This window comes from Cavia porcellus, unplaced genomic scaffold (assembly GCF_034190915.1).
Source record: "Cavia porcellus strain 051 isolate PalLab524CR breed Dunkin Hartley unplaced genomic scaffold, mCavPor4.1 scaffold_25, whole genome shotgun sequence".
Classification (NCBI taxonomy): domain Eukaryota; kingdom Metazoa; phylum Chordata; class Mammalia; order Rodentia; family Caviidae; genus Cavia; species Cavia porcellus.
In genome coordinates, this window is record NW_026947508.1 from 41131299 (window position 1) to 41149609 (window position 18311).

General features: G+C 37.6%; 1 pseudogene; it reads right to left on the reverse strand.

The window, feature by feature from the left end:
• Positions 1-18311, reverse strand: part of LOC100715458 (cytochrome P450 4A6-like) — a 51226-nt pseudogene continuing 32915 nt past the window's right edge.

Sequence of the window (18311 nt, forward strand, 5' to 3'; positions counted from 1 at the left end):
TCATATCTCAGGATTTGGCCACAGTTTTGGGTTGTGGTGAAGAGCATAAATATAGATTGTGACTGTGACACCTGAGTGTAGGTGGGAGACAGAATAAAAACTGATTATGCCTGTGGAGTGAATTTTGGTCCTTAGTCAGCAAGGTACATGTGTATCCAAAAGGTCTGAGTGCCAAAAATGATCACTTTGACCAGATGATCCTGTTACAAGGGATTGAAAGGGGTTGGCAAAGCACCTAGGCATAAGGAGGAGCAGAAAATAATGGTACAAGAATGAGAAGCAAGACTATATTGTATACTGTCTTTGTGCTAATTCATGTGACACTTGTATTTATCAAATGCCTTCCATAGTCTCCAGAAAACAGAAATTTACTTACTGACCACTACTCTCCTTGAAAGGCATCCATGCATTTCCATTCTTTAGACAGCAAACCAGAAGCTCAGAGAGACTGAGGAAATTTTCTATGGTGACTCAGATAAAATATTGGCTGGCCAGAGATCAGCCCCAGTGTCAGGTGAGGTCATGATGTCTTAGTATGATAGCGAATTTAAATCTGACCATCAGCTGGTCTCTGGCATCCATCTGAAAGCTCCTCAGATACTAAGCTATATTTGATCCATGATACATATTCCTTGATTTCACTCATTTGCCTTTGCCTAAGAAAAAGAATGATGTCTCTCTCTGTTCCTGTCCAGTTCTCTCCACACTTCTGAAAATGAAAATTTAGTCCTGAAACCACACCTAGAGGCCAGAGTTGTGAGTATCCATGTGGAGAAGTTTCTGGAGATTGAGTCATCATCAAGTTACCTGATATTTATCCTTTTTCATACATCACAAGGGAGTTATCTACACATTTTATCAAATGCAAAGAATTTTTTTGTGTGACAGTGAAGATAGAAGTGGTCTGTGTATACTGTAATCTCTGTATCATGAATCAAAATCTAAAATGTTAGAATCCAAAATTCTGTCCAAATAAATGGAAGTGACTGGAGTCATAGGACCTTGGATTCTAATAGTGATTGAGCATTGGCCCTCGATAATGAAAGAAACTTGTGATTCTATTCCTGAGAATGGCCAAAACTGAAAAAGACAGATAATTTATATCAACTTGCCAAATTAAGAAAGAAACGTTCTTTAGGTTCTCAAGGGGAATCAGTGTTACTTTTGCTGCGGTCTGGTCATGTGCCACTATTTTAAAAACATCATTTGAACTACAAAATAAGCACTAACTTACTGACAAGGAAAGAAAGACTTAGCCAGGCTCAGAAATGCTGAAGTACACATTCATTTCTGATCTCCGCTTGTTCCTATGGAGAGCCCAAGTGAATCTGGAAAGGTTGTACCTTTGGGTAAGAAGTGCCCACTGGGGAAGGTGACAGTTTGCTGAGCTCCCTGCTTACTCTGAATACTGGTGTACAGAGCCTCAGGGTCACCTTGTTGCACATGGTGGTATAAGGCACCAGGTCCAGGTTGTTCCCGAAATGAAGCTCTCCTAAAGGACAGCCAGGATATAAATAGACCTGGGCCTACTCTCTACCAGAGAGGCTGGGAGATCCTATCACTTGAGTTCTTACTACCAAGTGATGGAGGATCCATCCCCATATAGCCTCTGGTCCTCTTCCCTGCACTTCTGTTGATGCTTAGACTGTGCAGCTAGAGCATAGAGGATCCAGGAGATATCATTGGCTGTGGTGTCACGGCCCTCAGACATGAATATGCCAACCTCAGCACCCAAGTCTTCATCAGATAATCTGCTCCTATTGTTGTTCTGATGAAGACCACAGTTAGAGATGAGGGAACATTTCTCACTCTGATTCTGGGAAAAAACTCAGGTCTCTTCTACAGATGCTTACCTTGGTAAAAAGAAAGATGTTCAGAAAATCCAAACATCTCTTCCTTCTGACCTTTTCCAGCTCTCCTTCCTCTGGTAGTTGAGTCTTCCTTTGCTTGATCACTTGGTCTAACCTAGAACAGAAGTTAACTGGTGGTGCTGAGAGCTCACTGCAGTAGCTACGTGTCGCTTACCCCCTACCCCATCTAGACACCTTTTAAAACACAAAATGAAAGTGTATGAGGGTATATAGGTCAGGGGTGGGAGTCAAGCATTGTATGCTGCATGTCAGTTCTCTCATTGCATGCACAGTCCACAGGAGCTCTGCTTAAGCTCTGGGATGTGTCTCATTTGTCACAACCAGAATGAGGCACAGGCAACAATTTGCATGCTGCCTGGCACCTTGACGTCTCAGTTTTCAATACTTGCATTAAGTATCTAAAATGAATGTGTCTCAAGTACTTCAGAGCCACCTTGGTGATCTGGCTCCACCTGAGAAGTCATGACCAGCTTGTTTGATCTCAACCTGGTAAAGGAAGGTCTCTATGAAGAAGTGACAGAACCTGTGTGCTCATGGGCTATTTGGCAGGTACATTTGGCCCTTTGGTTAGCCTATAGATGGTGTCATTCCTGTGAAAAACACTCCTCTGACAGGTAGACACCAGTTTGGTCAGGTTGTCAATAGCCTGGATATAGGACTGGGAATTCCTAGAGAAGATGTAAAACATATAGAAGATGGGAGGTCAGACACAGAGGCAGAGCAGTGTGAGTCCCTCAATTGTGGGTACATGTAATACCACGGCACACATTACTTCTGTCTTCTAGCCCTTGTGACCAATAGACATTTACAAAATGGCATGAATAGGCAATATAATCCTTAGTTATGGTAAGGATCACAAGGATGTAGCTAGGACAGAGTTAGAGTTTGGTCTGTAGCTAGGGTGAGAATCTTGCTTTGTGTGGAGGTAAGTTGTGGAGCCAGAGCACAGCGAGTCCATGAGATGCCCCACCTGCCTCTCTTTTGAGTCCACATCAATTGGTAAGAACAAAGACCTTGTAGCTAAAGGCATGCTACTGACTTGACCAACTGGACACTATCCTGGCATACTTCATGATGCTGTCCAGGATCATTAAGGAGATGTATTGAAAGATCTCCAGGAGGGAGTCTTCAGTGCTGAGCTGCTCCTATTTTCTTGTGGTAAGAAGGGGACACCATTTAAACTCCCCCAGGAGGCCTGTGCTGCTGTTGCAGCTCTCCTATACATCTCTAAATGGTCTCATTGGATTTCCTCATTTTATAATGTTATGACATATTGTAGAAAATTAAGGCTTTAAAGCACGTTTGCAAGCTCATATTTATTTCCTTGCAATCTATTATTCTAAAGCTAAATATGTTTTCTAATAGTAATCCTAGGCTTAAATTTTCTGAAGAAGTGATTATGAGAATCATCCTTTGATCATTATTTTTCTGATAAGACAGAAAACAGTTTTTGGAGAGCACAAAGCAGAAGCACTTGTTTTTCTTCAATTTTTTTTCTTTTTCTTTTTTTATCAGTACCAGGGATCAAACTTACGACCGCCTGCTTGTAAGGCAGGTGCTTATGCCGCTGAGCTAAATCCCTAAATTTCTGAGAGCTGAGCAAGGCAGGAGAGTTTAGGATCCTGTCTGAGGGAATAAAGATCCATGGCAATATATAGCCCATAGTACCAGTAGGAGACAGCTAAGGGACCAATATCAGGTAATTGATTAATTTTTTAAATTAATTAATTTTTATTTTGCAAATTTTGCTGAGTACATTTCGGTAACAAAACTGGAAGTTATGGCAACAGGTGATAATATAGAAGGCCTGTACCCTGATGAAGAAGTTGTTTTTGCCTAGTTCAGCAAGGGACAGATAGTCTGGCTACCTGACAGGACTGATTACTTCTTTACACCAGCATGCTAAAGATTTAGAAGTAGAAATAGGGTGTGTTTCCATCACGATACTCTTCCTCAGACAATGAGCATAATGGTTTGATCCTGATGTCTGGGTCCCCTCAGTCACTTCTACTTATGAAGAACTGTGTGCCTGAGAGTGTCGTTAATGTGGCTGCGTCTGACAGCTGTCTGTGGTAGAGAATACAGTATGAGTGTGTGCTATGGAAATGAGAAAGACAGACTCACCTGGACAGAGTTGACTATGACAGACACACAAGGCTTCAGGATGTCATAGTGGAACAGTCAACATGTGTGGTGCTTGAACCATTTTGATCCAATCAACAGAAGTAAACCATAACCTGTGCAGGAGATGGGTGTGAACATAAGTATGCATGCAATAAGATCAGAGGGAAAAATGGCCCCATAAGCCTATGATGCCAGGTTAAGACATCTAAGGAAGGAATATCAGGGACTTCAATTTGGGAGGTAATTTGGCAGCAGTATCAAGGGACTATTTGGAAGACACAAATGGTGGGGACCAGGAAGGAAAAACTTATTGAATGAAGCCTGATACTTCTCAGGAATGTGAATATTCCAGTTGGGCTGGTATATCTGATGTGATCTTGACAGCTGCAAGGCAAAGGTTGAGAAACATTGAAAGCAGGGCAAGGAAGTGTTTAAATATCAATTTGAGAATGTTTATAGAAAATGAGGATGAACTATAAATGAACCTGTGTTTCAGAAGAACTCACAGAAGAATGAGGCTAAGGTGAGAGTCTTGTTAGAAGAAGAGAAATGAGCCTTGATTTAGAGATTGGTCATCAGAGTGGTGGTCCATCAGGACTTGTTCTTTGTGAGTCAGAAATCTATGTCTGGGGAATGTGAACTGGAGAATGATTGTGTTTAGATGTATATTCCAATGCAGGGAGACGGTAATCTATAGGTATCATGAGATTTGGGGTCTGAAAGAAAAGTAAGGGCCTTTTAGGAAATTGACTTCAATCAAATAAGGCAGCCCTGAGGAAACTGTGATTAAGACCCTGGACTTTCAGGAGTTCATGATGCCTCTTTATTGGCAGTTTGTCCCATGTCACCTCCCACTGTTTCCTATCCCTTCTCTCTCTGTCCTAATCATCAATTGGGCTCAGCAATGCAGACTCTGAGAACAGCATCTCAACACCTCATGGACTGCCATGGGAAATTAGCTAAATACATAGTCCATGTCCTCAAACACCCAACAATAAAACAGCTTTGTGGTTTTTCTACAATTGGTGGTGGCTTTGTTATACCATTACTGAATGCAGGAGAAAATTAAAGGTATCTAACAATGTGGGTCTAAAGTTTCTTTTTTTTAGATATGGAGCAAATATGTAGAAGATCTCCCTATTTAAGAAATCAAGAAAGAAAATAAATCCATACATGGGGGTGCTTTAAACATTCAGTGTTTGGTAAATATTATTGGCCATAGGCTCAGCTGTGTGCTGGGTGGAGGTTGGAGGAAGGTAGAAGGTTCACATATTGTCATTTGAACTGTGTCTGTCTTTTAGAATTTTGTGGATTCCAAAGCATCTACTCAAAGAAGAAGACTGCCACTGTGAGGGTTTTACACTCATCTGATCTCCCCAGAATCACCTTCATGTAGTCATGGTAAGGTGAACTCTGCTACCCATGAACCAGTGAGGAAAGGCACTTGGGAATTCTTTTGTCAATTTCAGCATCTGTTGTAGCTCCTGATCGCTTTGGAACTAGAAAATAAACTCAATAAAACCTTTCATTGTATGTCCAGTTCTTGGAGCAGGAATAAATGCTTCAACATCCATGAAGCTATAATAGTGGATCTATAATAGGGATCACAGGCCATGGATTCTGAGCTAGACTCTGTCTCCCCAGAACTTGACTTAAGCTCAGGTTTTGTCTTCTTTTTGTGCCACCTGAAGACACTCACTTACAGCTGCTTTTAGAAACTTGTACAGAACAAGTGCTTGATCAATATTCAGGAATGCACTCCACAGCACACAAAACTTTTTCATGGATTTACCTTAGAATTATGAATTTACCCTGTTCCTTGAAAATTCATATATTAATGTGTTAACCATTAATACTTTGGCTCATAATTTTACTTGGACATAGAGTCCTTATGGAGGTAATCAAGGTAAGTTTATTTTATTAGGGTGAGCTTTAATCCAGATTGATAATATGTTTATTAATAAAAGGAATTTTGGATACAGTGATATTGATGGCAAGAAGACAGTGTGAAGAGATATAGGGAGAAAATGCCCACTTGCAAACAAAGGTGGCTGTTTTGCAACTATGACCTAGCACTTCTAGTCTCAACATTGTGAGCCAACACACTCCTTTTGTTTTGTTTTAGCCTCCCCATCTGTGGTGTTTCTTTACGGAAGTCTTTGCAAGCTAGTACAATTATGCAATGCTCAAGGCCATACTGTGTGGTCAGGGCAGGAGTATTAGTGTACCTATTTCACTGAAGAACGAGGAAACCAATGTTCACTGGCATGCTGTGTGCTTGCATTAAATCCAATCTGGCTGACCCTATGTTTCTCATTACCACAGGTACCTTTCTACTATTGAATTTCAACCTAGTCTTCTAATCTTCTAATCCTGTTCTGGCAAACTCAGCTTCAATAACTGTCATCTATGTGTTCCTAAAACTCCAGCATACAGCATGGGATAGAAATTGTGCTTTGTTCTTAAGGAAATGAGTAAATGAATAAAGGAATAGGTATGAACATGTGGGAGAGTAAATGAGTGAGTTTTGGTTTTCTGACTGCAAGAGATGGATATAATTTTGGTCTGATGTTAAAAACAAAGTGAAGTGCCCTCCATCAGTGAGACCCAATGGTGACTATCAGGAAGGCCATGGACTCCTCCTTTTTTACATCCATGGGTCCAGTAGACTGGCAGGAACACCAGCAGACGGGCAGGAACATCAGTGACACAATAGGACTCCATGTAAGGCATATGCGATGGACAGGTGGGTCTAGCAGCATGAAAAGTCCAAAGCAACAGTAACAACAGGAATCAGCAGGAAGTAAATTAGGTGAACCAGCATGGTGCTTGTAGACAAAGACACATGACATAGAAATGATTGAGTAGGGCTGCCCTGTAACACCATTTTTATTCATAAAGTCTTTGCCTACACCAATGTCTTCAAGAGTTTTACCTAGTCTATCTTAGTGCATAGTAAAAGATAGAAGTTCAATTTTAATCTTCTGTATGAACAGAGCCATTTCTCCAGCACCATTTTTTAAATGAGGTTGTCTTTCTTTCAGTGAATGTGTTTTTTGTCAAAGATAAGGTGGCTGAATACGTCTGGAGTTGTTTCTGCATCTTCTAATCTGTTCCATTGATCTGTGGGTCTGTTTGGTTTGTTTGTTCTGGTTTTTTTTTTTTTTTTTTTGCCAGTACCACATGCTTTTTCAAATTACAGTAGCCTTATACTATGATTTAAAATCAGTAATTGTGATGTCCCTTGCCTTGCTTTTGTTATCCAGAATTGTCTTTCCTATTCTAGGTCTCTTCTGGTTCCAAATGAATTTTAGGATTGTTTTCTATAATTCTGTGAGATATGATGTTGGAATATTGACTAGAATTACACTAAATCTGTATAACAGCTTTGAGAAGAGGGCCATTTTCACTATATTAATTCACCCAAGATCAAGAAATAGCTTTAAATTTTCTGATAACTTCTTCAATCTCTGTTTTTACAATATGGTAGTATTCAATGTAGCTGTGTTTTACATATTGCATTAGATTAATTCCTAGGGTTTCCTTATCTCTTTTTTTTCTTTCTTTTTTTGATGCTATCATGTCAGCTATTGTTTCTCTAATTTCTTTCTCAGTGAGTTTTTTATTTTTTGTACAGGAAAGCAATTGAGTTTTGAGTATTTACTTTTTATCCTGCTACATTACTGAATTTGCTTATTAAATCTAGCAGATTTTAGTGGAATTTTGGGGCCTCCATGCAGAGAATCATGTCATCCACAAATAATGAAAGTTTAACTTCTTCCTTTCTTATCATTATTTTCTTTTATTTCTTTCTTTTGTCTAATTACTATAGCTAAAGTTTCCAGATCTATGTTTAATAAGAGTGGAGACAGTGCGCATCCTTGTCATGCTCCTGATTTTAGAGTGAAAGCTTTCAGTTTTTACACATGTAGGATGATGTTGACCATTGGTTTGTCACAGATGGCTTTTCTCAGATTGAGGTAAAGATCTCTATTCCAATTTTCTGTAGGGTTATTTTTTAAATCATGAATAGGTGTTGGAATTTGTCAAAAGCTTTTTCTATATCTATTGAGATGGCCATATGGTTTTTGTCCTTGACTCTGTTAATGTATTACATTTTTTGAATTACATATGTTGAATATCCCTGCATCTCTGGGATGAATCACATTTGTATACTCTTCTTGATGATTTTCTGCATTCTGTTTGTTGATATCTTATTGAGAACTTCTGCATCTATGTTCATTCGGAAGATTAGCCTATAATTATCTTTCTTAGTTGAGCCCTTCTCTGATTTTGGTATCCGGATAATACTTGCTTCCAGAAATGAATTTGGGAGTATAGCTTCCCTTTCAATTTCATTAAAGAGTTTTAGAACAGTAGCTTAGGTTTTCTCTAAATTTCTTGTAGAATTAAACAGTAAATCCATCTGGGTTTGGGTTTTTCTTCCTTGGTAGGTTTTTAATTGCATCTTCAATTTCATTGATTGATATTGGTTTGTTTAGAATTTTTGTATCTTCTAGATTCAGCTTTTGCAATTTACATATATCTAGAAATCTGTCCTTTTCTTCTGCATTTTTCATCTTATTAGAATACAAGTTTTCAAAGTAGGTATAGATGGTCTGGATTTTTTCAGAGTCTTTGTGATTTTCCCCTTTTCTGATTGGGTGGATCTGAGTCTTTTTTCCCCCTTTTTTGATAAGGTTGGCTAAGGACTTGTCTGTTTTTATTTAACCTTTCAAAGAATCAACTCTTGTATTCATTGATTTTTTAGTTTTCTATTCATTTCTTTCTATTGTGTTTCTTAGTGTCCAAGGAATTAGTTTCTGCCCTGGTTTTTATAATTTCCTGCCTCATAGGAACTTTGGGCTTAATCTGCTCTTCTTTTTCTAGAAGACTGAGGTGTAATACTAAGTTGTTTATTTACACTTGCCTTCTTTTCCTGATATGAATATTCACTGCTACAAATTTCTCTTTTAGGACTGCTTTCATTGTGTTCCATAAGTTCAGGATGTTGTACTTTCATTATCATTTAATTGTAAGAACTGTCCAATTTTTCCTTTAATTTTGAGTCTATTGTTATTGCTAACAGTACTATTCTAACCGGTATTTCATACCTGTTGCAATCATTTTCTTCCCTGTATAAAAATACTGTGATTGTAAGGGGTCATAAATATAACCTTAGTCCAGAACAAAAACAAAATGGACCCTGAATCAAATAGATAGATAGAAACTTCACATTCTGAATATATAGGGAAGGTAAGTTCTTGGAGTAGACACAAAGCCCAAGAACCATCTACATCTAGAAGACATCCTGAGGAACAGATATTTCCTATGGAAGCCTCTACATCATGGATAAAACTGCTGAATATAGGAAATCTGTAAGCATCAACACAGAAAGCGAAAGAAAACAAGAAGTAGAAAGTAGAACATGGCAAGACAAAGAAACAAAATGCAGTTTCAAATGTCCAGCCTACCCAGGACAAATCCAGAGCATAAAGAAGCAGAGGAAATCAGAAAACAAGCACTGCTCTGAAATGATAGCAGCAGGAGTGCAAAAACAAATGGAAGATAAAATAGAAAATATAATCTCTTGAGGTGAAATAAGAAATGAAGGTCAAAATTAATGATATTAAAGTGCATAGGAACTGAGTATATGGCTCAGCAGCATAAGTGTCTGGCAAGCATAGGGTCCTGAGTTCAATTCCTGGATATATATATATATATATATATATATATATATATATATACTGTTTGTCATTTGAACCAGGTGTGCTAGCACATGCTTGTAATCACAGCACCGAGAAGGCTGAGGCAGGAAGATTTCCATGAGTCTAAGGCCAGCCTGGGCTACATAGTGAGTTCAAGGTCACACATACTACTGAATGGCACAGTGAGACCCTGTCTCAAAAACTACTTAGAGATGATAGATAGATAAGATCTCAGGAAAACGATGGAAATCATGAATACCCAACACAAAAAAGAAGAGGAATTGATGCAACATATCCAAACAGAAACACAAAAATCCAGGCGATTAAAAACTCCATTAAAAATATATGCAGCAGATTGAATGAAGGCAAGGTTAGAATAACAGATCTAGAAGACAGGACAGTGATTATCAATTAGAAAAAAGGGAGGTTGCTTAACAATAGCAAGGGATCATGGAAAATCAATCCAACAGCTACAAAATGAAGCAATAAAGAACAACCTAAGATTGTTTGGAGTCAGTGAGAAAACTGGAGACAGTGCCAAACCCATTATAAATCTTTTTTATAGAAGTAATGGCAGTGGTCAGCGGTCCTTCCTCCTCACCCCTAGACTTGAGACAGGCTTGGATCATTGGCCACCCCTCCCCCTCTACCCCTGGACCTGGGAAAGCCTTGGATCATTGGCTGCCCTTCTCCCTTGACCCCTGGACCTAGGACAGCCAGGGATTGTTGACTGCCCCTCCTTCTCCTCCTTGACCCTGGATCTTGGACTGCAGTGGATTTTAGGTCAGCCTTCTCCCCAATCCAAAAGTACACAGCAGCCCACTAACAATGAACAACCCCTTCACCACATGCAGAACCTTGCTGGGCTGATGGGAGACTGAGTAATTTCTCATCCAAACAGAGGACTTCAGCAGACTTGTGACAGTGTGGTGAGTTTCCCCCTCAAATAGAGGACTTCAGTGGATAAACAGAAGCAATAGCAAAGTCTCTCCCAGCTGTAGGATCTTGGCAAGACTTGCAAGAGTGTGGATGACTTCTTCCTCTACACAGAGAATACCAGGTGGGTTGAGTAGAGTGCTGATAAAGTCTCCCTCAGCCCAGAGGAAATCAAAAGGGCTTATGAGACACCCAGTGACACAGTAGGGTCTCAGCTGAAGCAAACACTATAGCCAGTTAGATCTGGTGGTCTGAAACAACCTGAAGACATAGTAACAGTAGGACCTAAGGGTTAACTTACATCAATACTCCTAGGCTAGTCAGCCTAGGAAAAATATAAGCCTCACCCAACAGGCCTTCAAAAGGAATTCAGGTGACTGGCCCTACCCTTCATTTTGGGACCCAGAAATTTGGCAAATATCAACCACACAGTAGGACCCTAAGACACACACTACTGTCAGTTGAGACTAGTGGGATTAAAAGACCAAATGTTAGCCCAAGAGATGAAAATGACAAAACAAAAAAGCAAAATGCAATCTCAAACATCTAGTCCAAAGACTGGAGATATAGTTCAGCAGCACAGTGCCTGGCTGGCAAGGATGAGGTCATGAGTTCAATCCCCAGAACCAAAAACAAACAAAGAAACAAAAATCTAGTCCATCAGGAACAAGTACAGGAGACATTGAAATAGAGGACATTAAAAGTCATACACCTAAAATTTCTGAAAAGACAGCTAGTGAAATAAAGAAATAAATCCATGAAGATACAGAGGAAATCAGATTTAAATAATCTCATAAAGACAGAAATGACAACCTTAATAATGGAGTTGTTTAGCATAGCTAGAGAAGAGATAGATAAATGGGAAAATGATGGAAACATTGGATGAACAATATAGAAAAGAAGCAAAATGCACAAAGCAAATTCAAAGAGACACCACAGAAATAAATAATTCTATTGAAAGCTGGTGAAACTATTTAAATGAAGCTGAAGATAGAATTTTAGACCTTGAGATCAGGATTGCAGTTAGAAATCATAAAAGGAAAGAATTTTTAAAACCAGCAAGGCAGCATGAAATGACATTTCAACAGCTTAAAGGTGATGCAATGAGAAACAATATAAGATTTATAGGCAGAATATTCAGGGGTCAATGCAAATGATGCAGGAAAACTATTTGCAGAGGTAATAGCAGCAAATTTCCCAAACATGGAGAAAGAATCTGATATACAGATAAGTGAGGCATATAGAACACCAAACAGTCATAACCAAAATAAATCTACACTCAGACATATAATAATAAAGATCCCAGACATACAGCATAAAACCAGAATACTAAAAGCTGTTTCACAAAACATACAACTCACCTATCAAGTAAAGCTCATTAGAATCACAGCAGAGTTTTCAGCACAAATCCTCAAGTTAAAATGAGCTTGGAGTGAAGTATTCCAAGCCCTGAAAGAAAACAACTTTCAACTAGCTTAATGCACGTTTACAGAGTGTTCCACATAAACACATCAGAATACACATTCTTCTTCATTATATATGAGACATTCTGAAAAATAGACCATATATTAGCCCACAGAACATTCTTAAATAGATGTAAAGTGATTGAAATTATCCCATGCATATTATCTGACCATAGTGCACTGAAATTGGAAATTAATGACAAAAGAAATTGCAAAACCTGCACAAATACATGGAAATTAAATAACAACCTCTTGAACAATCAATTGGTTGCAAGTGAAATTAAAGAAGAAATTAATTAATATCTGCAATTCAATGAAATACAGATACAACATACTGAAATCTATGGGAGGCAATAAAAGCAATCCTAAGAGAGAAATATATAGCAACAAAAAGAAATGATAAGAATACATAAAAGTATGTGGTAATCATGATTCCCAATCATATTGGTTTGAAGCCATATAATGTTTTCACTCATCAATTACAGTGGTTTTAACCTGGGTAGTTCGATTTTAGTATCTGTGATAGTACGAATAGCTATTTTAAAGAAAACAACACATCATAAAAGCTAGTGCTGATTTAATATCATCTTGTTTTGAAGTCCCATCAAGCTGTTGTACATCTGTTTCCATGGGTTTTAACATGTTGTATCTTACTATATTTTACTATATGCAATAGTATAAACAAAATTTTTTATAGGCAAAGAGAAAAAAATTGTCACATTAAGAAAACAAAATGAGAACAAATAAATAGCCTAATGCTAAAACTCAAGCTTCTGGGAAAAAAAGAGCAAGTAAAACCCTAAGTTCATAGAAGCAAGGAAATTATAAATTTAAAATTATCAGAAAATTAAAATTTATCAGAGTAGAAATTAATGCAGTTGAGACTAAGAAAACAATATAAAGAATTAATGAATCAGAGTGATTTTTGAAACAATAAAAATGATAAACCTCTAGCCAACCTTATCAAGAAAAAGAAATAAAAAACTCAAATTCATACAAGAAGGACTGAAAAGAGAGAAATTACTATAGACTCCATGGAAATTCAAGAGATTATGAATACCTACTTTGAAAATCTCTACTCACATAGGATGGAAATCACAAATGAATTGGATAGATTTCTAGAAACATATGAATTACCACAACTGACTCAAGAAGATGTAACAGCTTTGAATAACCCAATATCAGTTACTGAAATTGAAAACATGTTTAAAAACTTACCAACAAAGAAAAGCCCAGGTCTTGATGAATTCACAGCTGAATTATATAAGAAATTTAAATAAAACATCATGCCAATACTCCTCAAACTCCTCAATGAGATTGAAAAGGAAGCAATCCTCTGTAACTCAAACCTGGAGGCAAATATTATTCTGATATCAAAACCAGAGAAAACTCCACCCATAGACCAGTCCCTTTATTGAAAGTTGATGTAAAGTTTATACATAAAATATTGGTAAATAGAATGCAGCAAATCATCAGGAAGATTATATATCATGAGCAAGTGGGATTTATCCCAGGAATGCAGGGATGGTTTAACATATACAGATCAATAAATGTAATACAACACATCAACAGAACCAATGCAAAATCACATGATCTTCTCAATAGATGCAGAAAAAGCTTTTGATAAAGTCCAAAACTTGCTCATGAACCCTACAGAAACTGGGAATAGACAGTATAAATCTCAATCTTATAAAGGCCATCTAAGACAAACCAACAGTCAACATTATATTAAATGGACAAAAACTGAAAGCTTTCACTCTAAGATTGGGAACAAGACAAAAATGGCCACTATCACAGTCCTATTCAATATAGTTTTGGAAATATTAGCCAGAGAAATTACATTAGAGAGGGAAATCAAAGGAATAAGGAGAGAGATAGGAGCAAAGATGGTGGATAGATAACAGCAGGCTACAGAGGCTCCCTGTGATAGTCAACTCAGAATTCAACATAATACAGCATGGAGTGTCCTGAACACAGGGAAGATGAATTCTCTCGTCCCAAGAAGAAACTAAGGTGAGAAGAACCAATCAAACGTACAGTCTCAGTGCTACTATTGGAACAGCTAAAGGTTCAGGGCTTCCACTGCAGTACCCAAACTTGTGCAGTGGTAACTTACCAAGCAATCCAAAATTCTGCCACTTCAACTCACTGGAAATGCAGTCGCACTGAGGTCAGGGATCGGCCAGCTAAATGGAGGGCTGAGCTAGTGGGGAACCTACATCAACCTGTAGTGAGTGATGGGAATAAAACTATTCCACAGAAAGAGGGGCTGCAACAGATGACATCCTGGGACTAGGCAGGACTGGCGAGAACAAGGGGCCACAGTGACTTCAGTCAGTTGTTCCCTTCTGAACGGGGTTGGGGGAGTGAGCTAGGCCTAGATCATGCAACCTGGTTGAGACCCAATAGGTTATCCGAAATCAATTCCCTATGCTCAGTGGCACACAGCAATTTGACTGACCTGGAGGAGAAGTGGTGCACGCTAATACAGTGAAAGACTCAGCAAGTTGACTGATCCAGAGGGGGAAGGGTCAGCGTATACTGCCCATTTGCCACTCACTAGCACACTACAGTGGGAAGGGTCACCTAGCCAGCGTGCTTCAGAAGAACTGTAACCAACAAAGAAAGAAACTGAGGCCTCCTGGAAGAAACAAAAAAGATGGGAAGAGGAAACAACATGAAAAAGTCCCCAGGTCCCAACTCTGAGACCACTGACCGAGGACAGGTAAATACAAAGGACAATGAGGACAGCAAACATGCAATATCAGACACGGCACCACTGGACATAAAGAGATATCTTCAGGACTTCATAGATGAGTTCAAAAGGGAAATATTTAGCCAAATAAAGCAAGCTATAAGAAGATTAATAAAAAAGATGCTAGGTACCCCCAAGGAGACATAGACGGAAGAATGGAGGAACTCAAACAAAGCAGAGAACCATTTGATGAAGAATATTAAAGAAAATACAGAATACATGAAACAGATTCAAAGAGATTGCCAGGAAATTAAAACCTCTATGGAAAGATGACAAAACTGCTTGAAAGAAACTAAGGATAGATTATTCAAACTGGAGGACAGGTTTGCAATGTGGGATTATGAAAGGAAAAGCTTTTTAAAAATAACAAGGAAACAAGCAGTAACAATACAAAGGCTAGAAGACAACAAGAGAATCTACAACTTGAGTATAAAGAATGTGAATGAAGAAGCAGGGGTACAAACAAAGGAACTGCAAAGGCTATTCACAGAAATAATTAAGGAAAACTCCCCAAACATAGAAAAAGGAAATGATATGCAGATGTTTGAGGCATACAGAACTCCAGCCAACTACAAACAAAACAGGGCTACACCCAGGCATATAATAATCAAGATCCCAGAAATTCAATATAAGAACAGAATATTAAAAGTTGTTAGAGACAAGAAACAGATCACCTATAAAGGAAGGCCCATCAGAATAACAGCAGACTTCTTGACACAAACCATAAAGTCAAGAAGAGCCTGGAGTGAAATATTCCAAACCCTGAAAGAAAATAACCTCAAGCCCAGATTGATATACCCTGAAAGAAAATAACCTCGAGCCTAGATTGATATACCCTGAAAAACTATCTCTAGAAATTAATGGAGAAACAATATGCTTCCAAGACAAAGAGGAACTTGGGAAATTTGCAACCACCAATCCAAGTCTACAGAGAATACTGCAGGGCATTCTAGAGAGAGAAAAGTACTAGGATTCCAGGAACAGTGGCAGAGAGGCCTCAATGAATGGAGCAGAAAACAGAATGAAGAATATAAGCAGACAACTGTTGGCAAAAGAGCATAACAGAAATGAGGCAGAGAAGGTTGGTTATACTCTCTAATATAGATGGTCTTGATACACTAAATTTAAAAAAAAAGAACCACATGTGGAGTAGATCAGGAGGTAGGGTCACCAAAATGCTATTTATAGGAAATATAATTAACATGAAAAAGAGTACATGGACTGAAAATCAAATATGAGAAAATAATGCTCTATGTGACAGAGAACCAGAGAGTAATAGGGGCAACTTAGACCAGTATTTGTAGATAGGTTGGAAAGACAGGCTTTAATAGGTAAAGGAATACAAGTATAGATCAAGTCCAGGAGAGAGAAGGTTCAGAACCACTTAGGTAAATAGTAGGTTGCCCCCCTCCCAATTTAAAAACAAGGGTCTTGGTGAGACCCCAAAATGCACAGTATAACCTGGGGAAATGAAAGAGGAGGGAGAGTATTAAAAAAGATGGCAGAAGATATTGTTAATAGTGTATCAGGATTTAAAACCCACATTACTCACACCACTGTGCTTAGATAGATTTTATTCTGTCCCAGTTTGTCTACTTCCATTAGATTTGAGGGCACAGACAGCTATCCCCAAAACATCAGGTTATAGCACAGTAATCATCTTAATTTCCTATTAACTTAATCTGGAGCCCTGTATGACTTATACTGGTTTATCATAACTAATCTTAGTTAAATCTGGTTTGTTTGATTGCTGTTTGGTGTCTACAGATTTTATTCAAAACTGATATGATTGATAGTATCAAGTCTGAGAGTATAGGCAACTACACTGAAGATGACAAGACTCACTATGATACACATTCTGGTTTGATTACTGCCTGTTTTTGAAATTTTATACTACACACAAAGGTGTGTTTTTATTAATACTGTTATGTACTGATATATTCAATTATACTATGTCTGATGATATAGCCGATTCTATTGAAGATAACAAGAGACAATACAGGAACTGTAGTAGAATTCCTTGTACAACAGTCATATATGTCTTTTTTATTTCGTGTGTTTATAGGAATATATTTTATTTTGTCTTGCTTTGTTTCATTTCTCCCTTTAATATAGAAAGGGTAGAAATATATGTTAAGACTCATGTATGTGTAGAACCTATAAACAGTTTATGAGAACTGATATTATGACACATGATGAAATGAACAAATACTTTGAATAAAAAGAGACACTAATGTACTCAATGCTGATCCTGGAGTGTCATAATGTGACACCCAGCATTAGTATTATTCTTTATTCAGAGTGATGTTAGCCTGCTTGGGTTTATTCAATCTCAAAATAATTGAAGATATGGATTACTGCATGTGTGTTTATGTGTATAAGACTGATAACCATATTTCTAAGTTTTTGGTGGATAGTTGAACAGAATTGGTTGCAGTCTCACTGTTTGAATCCCCACTTTATATGCTCCACTTTAGTATCTTGAATAACTATTTGTAAGAGGGTAATCTGTAATCATCAACTAGTGATTTCTTACTATTTATTTTTTCTTTGAAAGTATGTATTATTTCTACCCATTTTCTGTTTTGTTTAGTCTTTCTTTAAATAAAATTTTTTAAAAAGACACTGCAGTACCCAATGCTGTTCCTGGAGTGTCATGATGTGAAATCCATCAATACTATTATTCTTTGTACAGAATGATTTTAGCCTGCTTTACTTTGTTTAATCTCAACATAAATGAAGATATGGATAACTGCATGTATGTTTAAGTGTATAGGATTAATAACCATATTACCAAGTTTGTGTTGGATAGTTGAACAAAACTGTTTGCAGTCTCGCTGTTTGAATTCTCACTTTATATATTCCACTTTTTTTTATCTTGAACAACTATTTGTAAGAGGACAGTATTTAAACATCAGCTAGTGATTTCTTACTGTTTATTTTTTCTTTGAACCTATGTATTATTTCTATCCATTTTCTGTTTTATTTAGTCTTTCTTTAAATAAAATTTTAAAAAACAAAGGAATAACGATAGGAAGAAATTATGACTATTTGCAGATGACGTGATACTCCCTCTACATAGAAGACTCTAAAAACTCCATCAAAAGACTATTAGAATTATTTAGTAAGCTCAGCAGTGTACCTGGATACAAAGTGCACACTCAAAAATCAGTAGCATTCCTGTACATAAACAAATTCACTGAGAGAGAAATTATGGAAATAACACCTTTCACAATAGCTTCCAAAAAAGTGAATAGGAATCATCCTAACAAAGAATGTGAAGGACCTATACACTGAAAATTATACAACCCAAAAAAAGGAGATTGAATAGTATATTAGAGAGTGGAAAGATATCTCTTACTCTTGGTTTAGGGAGAACCAACATTGTGAAAATGTCCATTCTCCTAAAACCATTGTACAGATTTAATGCAATCCCAATCAAAATATCATTAAC